The sequence below is a fragment of the Ambystoma mexicanum genome, chromosome 8 (assembly GCF_040938575.1).
Source record: "Ambystoma mexicanum isolate Mex_15411 chromosome 8, UKY_AmexF1_1, whole genome shotgun sequence".
NCBI classification, from domain to species: domain Eukaryota; kingdom Metazoa; phylum Chordata; class Amphibia; order Caudata; family Ambystomatidae; genus Ambystoma; species Ambystoma mexicanum.
In genome coordinates, this window is record NC_090929.1 from 551,672,758 (window position 1) to 551,690,016 (window position 17,259).

Genomic DNA, 17,259 nt, shown 5'->3' on the forward strand with positions numbered 1-17,259 from the left:
AGACGTAACAAAACAAATTGTACATGGTGTACAACACGAAAATAAATAATGCACCTACCAAAATTACAAACCTATACTGCTGAACGTCAGTGGTGAAGCTGGATCAGGGAAAACATTCTTAATCAAAATTATCAGCAAGTTCCTTCAACAATTGACAAACAACAGACTGTCAGCTGTTGTAACAGCCCCCACAGGTGTAGCTGCCTACAACATAGGCGGTGTGACTTTACACCGATTACTACTGCTTCCAGTAGAGCATCAAAATAAATTAGACTACTACAAACTTTCTGCAGAAGCTGCAATGGAATTACGTAGAGTATTGAAAAAATGCAAATGCTACTAATAGATGAAGTGAGCATAGTCTCCAACCTAATATTGGCTTTGATTCATCTCAGATTGCAAAAAGTACTTAAAAGTAATAACGAAGAACTCTTTGCAGGGAAACACATTATCGTTTTCAGAGATCTTCTACAATTGACACCAGTGAAAGGTGAACCGATTTTTAAAACCTTAGGCCACAAACTCTGCCAGAAAACTGTTGGTAGCATAGGTAATGTTAACCTTTGGCAACATTTCCAATACAGAGAATTAACTGAGAACATGCGACAATCTGCAGATCTCACTTATGCCAACAAACTTTTTGTTACTTGTTACTTATGTACGAGCGCGATATAAATAAAATATCATTTCATTTCATTTCATCTTAAAAAGTATTAGAGTTGGTATATTATCGCAAGAAGCACAAGCTGTATTGAAAAACCGGCATATACATGCACTTTATGGCGATAATTCATGTGCAACTGATGTTATGGAACAAATAGCGCACAAACATGTCAATTGTATGGCCTTAATGCCAACTCTTGCAAGCTGTTTCAAATTCAATGAAACAATGTTAAAGAAAGAAATGCAAGCAATAATAGAAATTAGCGCCATAGACAAACTAGACATACATGGTATGACAGTACCCATATGTGAGCAAGCCACAATAGATTAGAAAATTCAATGAACAAACCAGCTGGGTTGGAAAAAATATTGAAATCATCATTAAATTGTAAGGTAATGCTGAAACGTAACCTTGACGTAGAGCAAGGGCTAGTTAATGGAGCACTAGGCACAGTTGTTGGCTTTCAATCATACCCACGTGATAGCAACATTCAGTTTGTAAATATTCGCTTTGATAAAGTTTCAGAAGTGAAAAGGAGAGGGCGCTCAATTGCTCGATTCCTTCTCTTCAAAGACATGTATGTACTTAGAGAGCAATTTTCTATAACTCTTGCATATGCAGTTACTATTCATAAATCCCAAGGTCTTACCCGAGAGAAAGCATTGATAGATATAGGAAATACAGTGTTTTAGGAAGGCATGAGCTACGTAGCATTATCACGCTTACGTACACTTGACGGTCTATTGCTAATAAACTTTGATTCAAGGAAAGTCAAAGCTGATATTCCTTGCATTCTAGAATACAATAGATTGTGTTCACTGTACACCCCTCATCTGAAACAATACCCTGTTCCAGATAAAGTGAAATGTGGTAAAAGAAAAGTAAATGAAACAGAAATGCAACAGAATGCAAAAGCAAATTCCGCAAAGAAAAGAAAAGAAGCTAAAGTTTCATCAATTGCTGCAAACATAGAAGAACCTATTAGGGAATGTAAACCAGGCATGTTGGCAAAGAAGCAACAGAAAAAAACGAAAAATGCACTCAGATACAGAACTTGCTGGCCCATTCAAATTTACAAATGAAAGTGGGGTAAGTTGCTATGCAAATGTAGCAATGAATATTCTATTTCAATTGCCACCAATTGTTAACAATAATTACCTGCACATCACAGACCACTTGTGTTTCCAAATGTTAGCGCTGCATAGAAATGCAACAAGCAATCCTGACAACACATACAGTGTTCATGGAGTAAGGCAACAATTGGACGACTCTGCTGGAATGGTGAGATTCACTATGAACTCACAAGAAGAACCACAAGAATTTCTAATGTACATACTATTAGTATTGGAAAACAAAAGCATACCTGTAAATGAAATCTTCCAAATTTCGTACATGTGCAAACAGACATGCACTCTCTGTAACTAAGTGATGCAGGAAGAAATCCCAAATGCGCGATTTGTATATGTTTCCATACCAAATAGTGAGAGGATTCCATTTCAGCAACTTGTACAAAATGCAAACCATGGCAGATTATGTAGTATTTACAATTCAGACAATCACTCTACCTTACTGATACAATCACATAGTGCCTACATAATACATATGCTTCTACGTTATAATGCATATGGCACCAAAAACAACTGGAAACTGGCTGGATTCACACACGGCCAAGTGTCACTTGGAAAGAAAACCTTTACAACAGTAGGAATAATCTACCATGCAAGAGCTACAACCAATGCAGGTCACTACACTGCATACATTAAAAAGAATTCTGCATGGTTTGAATGTAATGATAGCACCATTACTCTAAAGCAAAGGTTGCCAGCTAACATAACAAAGGCGTATTTAATGTTCTTGAAGCCAAAATTTACGAAATAATGTGTACTTCAAAATTGTCAACAAAGTTTGTGAAAGACTACAAACAGTTATAATATGCCCACAGGTATCTAACTACCCAACAGGATGGAAGAATGACACAAATAAATGATTATCACAGATTGTTGGAAACAAATGCACAGGTAGAATACGCCTATAGGTATGTAACTGTTGTTAAAAATCGGCAGAAAGGCAACAAAGAAAACATTAATGGGAAAGATAAAGGAAACAGTATATGACAATGACACAAATGAATGAGTATCACAAATCTGTGGGAACAAATGCACAGTTAGAATACGCCTACTGGTATCTAACTGTTGTTAAAAATGGGCAGGAAGGCAACAAACATAACATTGATCAGAAAGATGAAGAAAATACTGAAAGCAAAACATGAAGTAGTTAGTACCATAGGAAATGAAGGTTTTTTTTAATCCAACAAGGATTATTTTCCCCAGACCCAAGGATTCGAAAAGCAAACACAGAAACTGAGCGCAATGCAGAGTACACTGGTTTGTAAACTAAATATGAGGGTAAAAAAAAAGTTAACTATCTATTATGAAATGTAGTACATTTTTTAAAAATGCAAACACTAACACACCTTTTTCTTTCATCACAGAAATGGAAAAAGTGATACTTCCGCCAAGTACGATAGCCAATAAAAAGAAGTATGTGGAATCTGAACAAAGTAAGGAGTAAGCAGGCATTTTCTACACATGGGAATCTGCACGTCTAATCTATGATAGTAATATACTGCAGTGCCTGTAGGCTGCCCTTCCATCTTTGGTGAGTAACCTACCACCTACGCCTTACAACCAAGGTACAAGGAGTATAGTTCCTATCCACAACCATCGCTGCATATGAAACCATGGTCCTTGTCAATTAACTGCTTATACATATACTTTTCGGACCATCGTCTACAGCCATGAAGGTAAGACACTAGGGCATCAACAGAACTAGCATATTTCACCACACGCATATTGACTTGTAACTCCACTGCTTATGACTTCATTCTTGCATGTATGGGCTTTAGCCATGCACCCAAGAGTGCAGGGTCTCCCCACAACTGCCTTGGTGATATGTGGTAGTGGGGGTTATTCTATAGGTGTGTTATCCTTCAGCACCTCTGCCCAGAGGCTTCCCTTCTAGCTGTATGTCTGTAGATCTTACATGGGATGGGTGTGCAGTGTCTTCCAAGTCTACTACTTACCACTTTGTTCTTGGTGGCATGGGTGTATGCATGGGTGGCACATGCAGCGGTGGTTGTGGCCAGGGCCTACAGTCTTGGAAGTAAGGCCTTCGGCTCTCGGCCGACGGCCATGCATCCAATACTCTAGGCCCTGGCCACAACCACCATAGCATGTGCTACCTATGGCGGCGTACTAATGAGTATAATAACTAATTGCTTATTTAAAGGAGGGAGCGCGCAGGGCTTGGTGCCCGAAATCTATGAAATCGTTGGGAATTATAGACCTGCAAGAGGAATCGGACATATAAGATGAATCATGAGTGGTCTGGCTTCAAGGATCTATCATTTAGGGGTATGGGTCTCAGCCCTTGTTCGGATGCCTGGAACTTATCATCGGTGACATCATTGGGGGAGGTTATTTCCTGGATCAAGTAAAGGGGAGAGGGGGGTGGAGGGAGGGGGAGTTCTGTCCTGTTGACAGTTTCATTGTTGGTGTATGAAATGCCAATAAAAATCAAGTTGAAGAATAATAGCCATTGGAAAAAATAATGCATTCATGGCATGTTGTCAATTTAAATGTTCCCTAACATGACACGTGTCCTTACAGATGTAACAACTCCCCCGTGCACTGCACGGCTGAAATACTGGCCTTATTGGACCCCTCATTTTCTGTGCGTACAAGGAGGCCATAGAACATATGTCATTAAGTAGGTATAAGTGTACTGTGCGTACAAGATGTCCATACAAATTACATCATGATGACCCACCCCCAGAAGAAATGCATTGATCACCCATATCTTAAAACTGTAGCCCCTGGCCACAAGCACCGTAGAATGTGCCACCCATGGCAGCGTACTAATGAATATAATAATTGCCATTGGAAAAAATAATGCATTCAAGGCATGTTGTCAATTTCAATGTTGCCTACCAATACACGTGTGCTATCAACAGTTCCAAATTTCCTGTCCAGTACATGGACTGAAGTGTTACAAATGTCCTGCCCACTACATGGACTGAAGTGCTATTGTTTTTACACCCCACATTTACAGTGTGTACAAGGTGTCCGTAGAAATGACATCATGACGACCGAAGAACAAATGCATTGATCACCCATGTCTTACTGTCTGAACCTTTCCCAATGCTCTGTGACACAGCAAAATAGTTTCATGAAAAAAGCATGTGTATGCTGCTTGTTGCTCCGCTTTCCGCGGATCCAAGATGCCGGGTGCATCCAAACCATCTGACGCAGAATACGTCTCGCATCAGCCAATGGGCAGAGATGTTGCGTGTAGGTGGTCATGACGCCAGCCCCTTAGCCAATCGGTATCTTGTTCGTCGACCGAACAGGGAAGTGTGACCGCGGAGCGAACATAGATATCACTAATTATTTCAGACCTACTTTTTGATAATTATAAAGAAACATACTGCACGGATGGTTACCAAATTTACAAAAGCACGCTTTCTGGACCAAGCCCCTGTGCCTACCGCAGATTTCGTCAAAATCTGTCCAGCGGTTTCACCTGTAGCCGTGCGCAAAGTTTTTCCCCCATTCAGTCTATGGGAAAAAAAGACGTTTTGGGACCCCCCTATAACTTTGCGCCCCCTGGCCCAAACATCTCCAAACTTTGCAAAAAAAATCAGAGTGGCCCATATACTTTTTTGCAATGTTTGGTGAGGAATCGTCCAGGGGGAGCAAAGGTATAAGCCGCCCAAAAAGTGCTCTTCCTATGGAAACAGCAACTCAACCATAACTACATGGCCACTACCGTGGCCGTGTAATATATATATACATATATATATATATATATAAATATATATATATATATATATATATATATATATATATATATATATATATATTCAGTGAAAAAACTTTGTTAAAGGGAAGTTATGGTTAAGTTGCGCTACTAAAAACCTATGAAATTCAGTGAAAAAACGTTGTTAAAGGGACGTTATGGTTCCAAGCAAAACCGAAAAACCCCTGAAATTCGCCAGTTAGGGTAAGCTAAGCAACCATAACTCGCGCCACCACTGTGCACTGCTAAGACTAACACCCACGACATCAAAGATGACATCACAAATGTCATTGATGACATCACATGTCTGTCTCCCTCTTTTTTCCTTTACTGACATATCTAGGCCACATGGTTTTCTTCAGTAACAGTCATGAACTAAAAATTGTAAACGTACTATATTTGTAGACTTATCCTTCAAGTATGTTCTTACAGTAATTCCCTTAGAGTCCAGTCATATCATATGAAACACATACATATGGGAAGACACAAGCTTGAAAATCAGCAAGTCTTTCTGTGCATGAAGATAATCAGTAGAGTTATCAGCACTTTCTGATAGTTCTGTTGTTTTTTTTATTACTGTATTTTCCCTGTATATGCTCATATTTGTATACATTGTACTCACACTACTTTGCTTAGGGTCCAGTCACATCATGTAATATATGTACATAGGGTAAATAGCATCTTTGAAACAGAGCAATCATTTATTTGCATAAAGATAATCAGTTAGGTTATGAGTTATTTCTGCTACTACTTCTGCTTTGTTGCTAACTTAATTTTCCCTGTATATACCCATATTTGTATGTGTTATTGTGTCTTTGTGTTTTGTCTGTAATAATGCAATTATATTATACGTGGGTTTTATTAGCTACTTATTACGTATTTCACAGTACACAAAACTCTAATAAGAAAACAGTTATCATTTCATTATTCAACATATCAACATTATGAATATTATACCTTCATCATGTATGCTGCACACAATGCCTATGTTTCTGCATGAGTACCTTAGTATATTGGATAGAACTTCATAATATAATGCTATTTATATCAATGCATTGTTTAATGCACTAATTAGCTCTTGATATTTATTCCAATAATCTTTGACACTTTTTTCTCAACATTATAATAAGAATCTCTGACATTTCATGAAAATTAAATGCACATGTGATGTCATCAGTGATGTCATCAATGACATTTGTGATGTCATCTTTGATGTTGTGGGTGTTAGTCTTAGCAGTGCACAGTGATGGCGCGAGTTATGGTTGCTTGCTGGTGAATTTCAGGTGTTTTTCGGTTTTACTTGGAACCATAACGTCCCTTTAACAAAGTTTTTTTCTCTGAATTTCATAGGTTTTTAGTAGCGCAACTTAACAATAATAACTCTGACATTATGTACATGTATTATGGAACATACTGAACCCCCTCTACTGAATTTGATGTCCGCGAACTCTTTTAATGTCCACGGACATGTTCGGAAAACAGCACCACTACCCAAAAAGTCTGGGGGGGTATGTTTAATTGTTATATCATAATATATGAACATTTTACAAATTCACAAACAGCACACATACACATTATATGTAGTAATAAATAAGAAGTATAACCCATATATATAACACACTAACCATTCATTTAAATACAATATTTTCTAAAATGGAATATACCAAAAGAAAAAAGATAGGCTTCCAACATGATTACCTCACAGAAACTCCACAACTAAGAGCAACAGCAGATCTATAGACCATTCAGAACACACCTTACCTGGAATAGTAAGTGTACTGCATTTTACTCATATATTTGTAAACTTTCCGTATTAGATACAAAAAAAATGATATTATGTTTTTTTTCTCACAGAAATGTCTAGTACTCTGGAGTGGCTAGAGGAGCATTTGCCACGTTAAAAAATGTCAGAAGATAGTGAATCTAATGGTAGACACTTTACTATATAAACCAATTAATTAATATTATTTTATATACATTTAACATATATATATATATTTTTGTACAGACCATAAAATAATTGAAAATACTGAAGAAAAAGCTTTATTGGATAAGACTCTTCAGCACATAGAAGAAAAAATGGACCTACTTTTGGCAAATTTTAATAATTTAAAAAACTTTGTGGAGGATCACTTCAAACAAAAAACTACATACCATTGTCCCACATGTACCTGTCCCCCCTCACTATATCTCAGTCAATTATCCCCAAACCCTCTCTATGAACCAAAATATTTTGATGAGACTTCCATCCCTTCTTCACCTCATATAAATCCTATTGAAACCCCTAATTCTCCTGTTTTTGTTTCAGTTTCTGCCTCATCTTCTCTGTCATAAATTTAGCATACATGTAAAATAAAGTAAAATTATTATATTGTGTCCTAATTAATTTTTTTTTTTTTTTTAAAAGAAGTTCAGGTGTCCGCAGACAGCACGGGTGTCTGTAATGTCCGTAAAGAAACGAAAATGGAGGTGTCCTAAGAACACTACACTTTTCCGTACTGTTCACCAGCAAGTTGAAACTGTTCTAAGAACACACGCGGTGTCATGAAATGTTCATCAATGGACAAAATGTGAGTGTCCTGACGACACTGTCCGTATTGTTCGCTGGCAAGATGAAAGTGTTCTAAGAACAAAGGCTGTGTCCTAAAATGTTCAGAAAGAAACAAAATGGGAGTGTCCTGAGGACACTCTGCCAGTCCGTATTGTTCGCAGGCAAGTTGAAACTGTTCTAAGAACACACACGGTGTCCTGAAATGTTCGTCAATGGACAAAATGTGGGTGTCCTGAAGACACTGTCCGTATTGTTCGCTGACAAGATGAAAGTGTTCTTAGAACATATTATGTGTCCTGGGATGTTCGTAAATAAACAAAATGGGGGTGTCCTGAGGATGCTATGCCTGACTGTATTGTTTGCAGGCAAGTTGAAACTGTTCCAAGAACACAGGCTGTGTCCTAAAATGTTCGTAAAGAAACAAAATGGGAGTGTCCTTAGGACGCTATGCCTGTCCGTAATTTTCGCAGGCAAGTTGAAACTGTTCTAAGAACGCACGCGGTGTCCTAAAAAGTTCGTAAAGAAACAAAATGGGAATGTCCTGAGGACGCTCTGCCTGTCCGTATTGTTCGGAGGCAAGTTGAAACTGTTCTAAGAACGCACGCGGTGTCCTGAAATGTTCATCAATGGATGAAATGTGGGTGTCCTGAGGATGCTGTCCGTATTGTTCGCTGGCAAGATGTAAGTGTTCTTAGAACATATTATGTGTCCTGGGATGTCGTAAATAAACGAAATGGGGGTGTCCTGAGGACGCTATGCCTGTCCGTACTGTTCGTAGGCAGGTTGAAACTGTTCTAAGAACACATCAAGTGTCCCGGAATGTTCGTAAATAAACAAAATGGGGGTGTCCTGAGGACGCTATGCCTGTCCGTATTGTTCGCAGACAAGTTGAAACTGTTCTAAGAACAAACGCCTGTCCGTAACTGTTCATTTCACTTGTGACGCACTTTTAATCACTTCAGGACTCTAACAGTGTCCGTAGAACACCAGCGCGCAGCGCAAAATAGTTTCAGTGCATTTGGTGTCCTGCGGACACCCGCTCCCTTCGCGGACATGTTCACAAAGCTATCATGTGACCACACCCACGATCAGAGTATGTTCTGATTGCGAACACTGTTCGTGTCCCTGAACAATTTAAAACTACATTTTCAAGTGATCTACAATATTTTCCAACAAAAACTCACCATAGAACAAGTCCCACATAGTAATCCTGCGTTTCTACATACTTTTTGTGACTTTTTTAACCCTTTTTTCTGTTCGATCTGTCCACGGACAGCGCGCATGTCCACAAACTGCACACAAGCACCCCTATAAAAGACCACGCCCAAGCTCATTCTCATTGTGTTTCTGGCTATCCTACGGAGCACAGCAAATTTTCCTGCCAATTTGCAGATTTCCATCGCAAACTTGATGGCATCCATGGCTCCACTACTGCCACCTGGTGCTGCATCAGCCTCCGCACCACCCCCAGCCCCTCCACCACCACCACCTCCCCAAAGGCCTAAAGAGGGGAACAGGAGTGAGGATGCACAGGAGGAAGAAGAGGGTGACGAAAATGAGGTAGTGGAAGTCCCTACTACCAGCAGTCGGCGTGAGTCTTGGGTGTGGCGGTTATTTACCATTTGTGGTAATGGTCCTAAGGCACGTGCAAACCAAGTTACCTGCAATGAGTGCAAAATGGTACTCAGTCGCGGGAGGCATGGTTCATACAGCTTTGGGACAACTACCATGAAGCGACACCTAAAGTCATTCCACTCGGGGCCGTTCACAAGGTTGTACCTTGCGAGGAGCGTAGTAGGTTGACTTCCTCTACTTCATCCTCTGTTTCCGATCCTGTCACCACAAGGAACACTCCTCTGGGACAGCGTATTCCTTAAGCTGCCTCACAGGGCATACGCAATGCTGATGACCCTTACCTTTCGAGGGTCACAGTTGTGTGTATGTACTGTGATGCAGTACTCTGCAGGGGGGAGAGACTTTGTAGTGCTTTTGAGGCTATTGTTTCAGAGCACGAGAAGGTCTGCTCACTACCCAAGTGAAACCCACTATACATCTTCCTCTCTCAGCTCGCCCTTTCTTATCCCCGTGGTTGGTGTCCCCCCTTAGCCTCCTTTCCCCTCCTCTCCTAGTGTGTCTTGTATAAAAAACCAAAAAAAATTTAAACAGCAAAAATTAAAAAGGCTCTTTTCAGAGCCGCCTTTTACAGTTAAAAAATAGAAGTGAAAATAAATGAAGCAGGACCCTGTGTATTTTTTAGAAGTCCGCGGACAGTCCGCAGACATCTAAATTTTTGGGGTGCTACCCTATCATAACCATTGCAGTTTTATCTGGGAGGAAGTGGTGGTTCTGAAAAGAGCCTTTTGGTGGTGTTTATTTATGTTTGAAAAATTTGAAATGCTCAACACCTACTATAAAATGGATGCTGCAATTCCAAAAAAGGTTGCAATGCATTTTGTACATTTCTCAAAAAAATCTGATTGCAAGCATAGTAAGATGGACTCCATCTCTGCGAAAAATGTATGTACTACGAAACATAATATTTTCATTGTGAAAAGAGGACATGCCAAAATCTCTTAGAAAGGCACAAATAGCCTTATTGACATTGCGCTTTTCTTTCTCCATTTGTGGACCAAATGAAGAAGAACGAAGCCACATTTGTCTCTGCGCAATCCGTGAAAAAATTACTTGAGAATTCGGAAACATGTCCATGACCTTCCCAAGTCCTTCTTTCATTGCAAATTGCAAAGATATTCCAGACACATGTCCTAAACTGTTCCCTCCACAATGAATTACAATTATGTCTGGATGTTGCTCTGTCTCCAAAGTAGCACAGAGAGGTAGCAAGTCCAACCACTTCATTCCACGTACTCCATGCCAGTGCACTTCCACATGTGGGAATCCAAGATCTACAGCTACTCCACAGCTTTCTGCATGCACCTTCCACCAATGTATCCACGAGTCTCCCAAAATCCAAACAATCTGTTTTTTGAAACACACAGCCATAGCTATCTGTTCTTCTCTCAGCTTACTTAACCAAAGCAGAAACAACAGAGCTACAAGACCTCTGGAATGACCTGTCATCAGACAAAACACTGTCTTAAAAATTATACAGCTTAGGCATAAAAATGCTCTACCATAGAGAATGTGGCTCCTATGAAGCAGCAGATTGTTTAACTGGTACTGCTTTGTATGGAAAATCTGAAAATATAGTATGGCTAAGTCTTGGTCCTGCTAAATCTAGAAAAAGAGTTCTAAAATCATATAAAGATATAGAAACAATAGCCAAACATGATACCAACAGTTCTAAAAAAACAATTTGCTGGACACATACTACCCAAACAGAAGTACCACTTTGGAAACCATGTTTCTATACCAGATAGCCCAAAACTTCACATACAGAAATAATATAAAACCCAATGAAAAAACAGGTATATACAGAGTGACAAATTGTGAAGGCAGCTTAGTAAAACTCACCAAACCAAATTTAATTAATCATATCAAATTGTCATTAAAGACTCCTCAACATAAAGAACTATATTACATGTCCCTGCTACAACTTTTTAAACTATGGAGAAAAGAAAAATAAATACTAGATAACTATTACTCCTATGAAGACACTTTCAAAGTAAATGAAAGCACTATAACTGATGTAAACTTTACACAGTACAAAACAATGTTGCACAATGAACAGCAACATGAAGAAGAACTGCAGGCCCAACTAGATAAGGACACTCCTGACAGTAGTCAATCTTCTGTAACAGGAAGCCAAGGACCACTGGGAGAGCCACTAATAACAAATGAGGCAGAATTAGCTATGACAGAAGTAAAAAACACCATGTGTCAGTATGAAGATAAAGAAGACTTAACTATACTACAATCAAAACTAAACAATGAACAACGTAGCATTTTTGAAGAAGTAACAAAAGAAATTGCACATGGTGTACAACATGAAAACAAAAAAAAAGCACCTGCCAAAATTACAAACCTATACTACTGTACGTCAGTGGTGAAGCTGGTTCTGGCAAAACATTCTTAATCAAAATCATCAGTAAATTCCTTCAACAATTGACAAACAACAAACTGTCAGCTGTTGTCACTTCTCCCACAGGTTTAGCTGCCTACAACATAGGCAGTGTCACTTTACACCCATTACTACTCCTGCCAGTAGAACACCAAAACAAATTACACTATTACAAACTTTCTACAGAATCTGCAATGGAACTGCGCAGAGTATTAAAACAAATGAAAATGCTACTAATAGATGAAGTGAGCATGGTCTCCAACCAAATGTTGGCCTTGATTCACCTCAGATTACAAGAAGTACTCAAAACAAACTACAAAGAGCTCTTTGGAGGAAAACACACTATTGTTTTCGGAGATCTTCTTCAATTGACACCAGTGAAAGGTGAGCCTATTTTTAAAACCTTAGGACACAAACTCTGACGTAAAACTGTTGGCAGCATTGGAAATGTCAGCCTTTGGCAACATTTCCAATACAGAGAATTAACAGAAAACATGCAGCAATCTGCAGATCTCACTTATGCCAACATCTTAAAAAGTATTAGAGTTTGTATATTATCTCAAGAAGCACAAGCAACATTGAAAACCCGGCACATTCATGCACTTTATGGCCATAATGCATGTGCTACGGATGTTATGGAACAATTAGCCCACAAAAATGTCAATTGCAAGCTGTTTCAAATTCAATGAAACAATGTTAAAAAAAGAAATGCAAACAATAATTGAAATTAGCGCCACAGACAAACTAGACATACATGGTATGACACTACCCATGTGTGAACAAGCCACAACAAGACTAAATAGTTTAGAAAATTCAATCTCCAACACAGCTGGATTGGAAAAAATATTAAAATTATCCTTAAATTGCAGAGTAATGCTTAAACGTAACCTTGACGTGGATCAAGGACAAGTTAATGGAGCACTGGGTACAGTTGTTGGCTTTCAAACATACCCACGTGACAACAACATTCAGTTTGTCAATATTCTCTTTGACAAACTTTCTGAAGTGAAAAGGATAGGACGCTCAACAGCTTGATTCCTTCTCTTCAAAGACATGTATGTACGAAGAGTACAATTTTCTCTAACTCTTGCATATGCAGTCACCATTCATAAATCACAAGGTCTTACCCTAGACAAAGCATTGATATACATTGGTAACACAGTCTTTAAAGAAGGCATGAGCTACGTAGCACTATCACGCTTACGTACACTTGACGGTCTATTTCTAATCAACTTTGATGCAAGTAAAGTAAATGCTGATTCTCCTTGCATTCCAGAATACAATAGACTTTGTTCACTATACACCCCCCATCTAAAAACATATCCTATTCCACAAAAAGTAAAATGTTCTAAAAGAAAACTAAATCAAACAGATATGCAACAGGATGTCATTGCAAATCCTCCAAAGAGATTAAAAGAAACTAATACTTCATCAAGTACCATAATCAAAAAAGAACCTATTAGGGAAAGTTAACCAGGTACTTCTTCAGAGAAGCATGACAAACTCCAAAAAAGCACTCAGATACAGAACTACCTGGTCCATTTAAACTTTCAAATGTAATTGGTGTAAGCTGCTACGCAAATGTAGCAATGAATATTCTATTTCAATTACCACCAATAGTTGACAACATTTACTTACACAGTACAGACCAATTGTGTTTGCAAATGTTAGTACTTCATAGAAACGGAGCAAACAATCCTGACAATACGTATAGTGTTTATGGAATAAGACAACAATTGGACTACTGTGATGGAATGGTGAAATTCACTATAAACTCCCAGGAAGATCCACAAGAATTTCTAATGTACTTACTACAAGTACTGGAAAACAAAAACATACCTATAAATGAAATCTTCCAGATTTCATACATGTGGAAACATACACGCACTCTCTGCAACAATGTGACACAAGAACAAATCCCCAATGAGCGCTTTGTGTATGTATCAATACCTAATTGTGAATCCGTTCCATTTCAGCAATTTGTACAAAATGCAAACCATGGTAGATGATGTACTACTGCAACATAATCGCTCTACGTTACTAATACAAACACATAGTAAATATGTAAAATTAATGCTTCTACGTTACAATGCAGATGGTACCAAAAACAACTGCAAGCTGACTGGATTCACACATGGTCAAGTATCACTTGGTAAGAAAACCTTCACAACAATAGGTATAATCTACCACACAGGAGCCACACCCAATGCAGGACACTGTTCTGCATATATAAAAAATAATTGTGGATGGTTCAAATGTAATGATAGTACCATTACTCTAAAGCAGAGATTACCTGCAAATCTTCCAAACGCTTATTTAATCTTCTTAAAACCAAAATGTATTAACTAAACTGTACTTAAACATGAACTAAACTTCTATTAGAAAACTGTAAACTGTTACAATATGCAAATAGCTATATAACTGCCCCAAGATTCTGCAACAACTAAGCAGATAAATGAATACCACTAAATTATATAAAAAAATAAACAGTTAGAATACGCCAACTGGTATCTAACTACCCCAAGATTTTCAATAACCAAACAGATAAATCAATACCATTACATTATAACAAAAAATAGACAGTTAGAATACACCAAATGGTATCTAACTTCCCCAAATTTTTACAATATCCGAACAGATAAATCAATACCACTTCATTATAATTTCTTAAAACCAAAATGTATTAACTAAACTGTACTTAAACATTAACTAAACTTCTTTTAGAAAACTATAAACTGTTACAATATGCCAACCGCTATATAACTGCCCCAAGATTCTACAACAACTAAACAGATAAATGAATACCACTAAATTATATAAAAAAATAAACAGCTAGAATATGCCAACTGGTATCTAACTACTCCAATATTTTCAATAACCAAACAGATACATCAATACCACTACATTAGAACAAAAAATAGACAGTTAGAATACGCCAAATGGTATCTAACTACCCCAAAATTTTACAATATCCAAACAGATAAATCAATACCACTTCATTATAACAAAAAATATACTGTTAGAATATGTCAACAGGTATGTAACTGCTCCAAAAATCTGCAACAAGCCAATATATAGAGCATTAGATAGAAACAACACGTGAACACTGAAAACAAACAAATAGACTCTAGCATAACAAAAAAAGTTTTTTTTTTTATCCAACATGGAATTTTCTTTCTCCCACAGACCCAATGATTTTAGCAACAAACACAGAAACTGAACAAATTGCACAGTACACTGGTTTGTAATCTACTAAATATGAGGGTACAAAAAAATGTTGATTATTCAATGTTATAAGTTGTTACAAAATACCAATACTAACATGATCTTTTCGTTTATCACAGAAATAAATAAGAAATACATGTACTACAGTAAATAGTAAGTATATTATATCAAGTAGAACCATCACAGCAAATCACACCCATAGTGACTTATAACTTTGCTGCCTATAAATTTGATCTTGTCATGCACCCAAGACTATAGACCCTGCCCACAACCACCACAGCATATCACTCCCATAGTGGCTTATAACTTTGTTGCTTATAAATTTGTTCTTGGATCCCAAAGTAATAAGCCACTAGGGGTGTGATATGCTGCGGTGGTTGTGGCCAGGTCATAGAGTCTTGGCCACATGGCCATGCTCCCAAGACTCTATGCCCTGGCCACAACCACCGCAGCATATCACACCCATAGAGTCAAACATTTTAACTATGCCATATGGACACTTTTAATGTCCGCGGACATCATGAGTGTCCTTAGAACAGTTTCAACTTGCCTAGGAACAGTACGGACAGACATAGCGTCCTCAGGACACCCTCATTTCGTCTATTTACGAACATCCCAGGACACATAATGTGTTCTAAGAACACTTTGAACGTGCTTGCGAACAAGTGTTCTTAGAACAATTTGAACTTGCTTGCGAACAGAACGGACAGGCATACCATCCCCAGGACACCTCCATTTTATTTATTGATGAACATCCCAGGACACTGGATGTGTTCTTAGAACAGATTCAACTTGCCTGCGAACAAAACAAACAGGCTAACCATCCTCAGAACACACCCATTTTGTTTACTTTCGAACATTTCAGGACACCGCCAGTGTTCTTAGAACACTTTCAGCTTGCTTGCGAACAATACGGACAGGCGTGGTGTCCTCAGAACACCCCCATTTAGTTTATTTAGAACATTTTAGAACATCCGCGTTGTCCGCGGATAAAGCAAACACAACAGGGGGGTCTACCACCTAAATAAATAAAATATTTAACCCATCTCTTACTCCCCCACCCTCCCCAAACACTTTCACACAAAAACACACTCTACTAAATAGTATTTTTCAACCAGGTTTCACTGCGCTGTCCGCGGACGTCCGCAAATCCAAGATTGCGGGCGTTCCCGAAAATCTGACGGCTTCATACTCTTCACCGTCCAATCAACAAATACGTTGCATGTCCGCAGACATGACGCAAGCCGGTTGGCCAATCAGGACACTGTCTGCGGACCAAACAGGGAAGTGTGTCCGCGGACTGAACATAGATATCACTCATTTTTTTTAACCTATTTTTTGCTCATTTTATAAAAAACTACTGGACGTATTTTCACCAAATTTGCAAAAGCACGCTTTCGGGACCAAGCTGCTGCTCCTGGTCCAAATTTGGTGAAAAACCGTCCAGTGGTTTGGGCTGTATGTGTGGGCAAAGTTTTTTCCCCATTCAGTCTATGGGAAAAAAATAAGTTTTGGGACCCCCTTAGAACTTTGCCCCCCCTGGACCAAACCTCACCAAACCCGTGAGACATTGTTGCATTGTATCTTTGTCTTTGCTCCTGTGCCGGAGGGAAAGGTCTCTGTCAGCTTTCCATCTCCCTGTTTGACGCCGCTGTCGGGCCACCTCAAGCATATGTCCCAGTACCAGTTTTCAACACATCTGCAGAATATTGTAGAGTAAATATATGTATGTTCTACATTACGCTTTACCTTTCAACTTAGTACACCTTCATGTACAGGTATGGTAAGGAATGTAAAAAAGAAATCAAGTCTGTACAAAATACGTGATAAAGCTATTCCATTTCTTCATAGCCCTTTATCTCCTGCCATTCTCAACTTCAACACTCATAGCCCAACCATGTGAAGGAATTAATGTGTTCTAATATGTATGCCATAGTATTG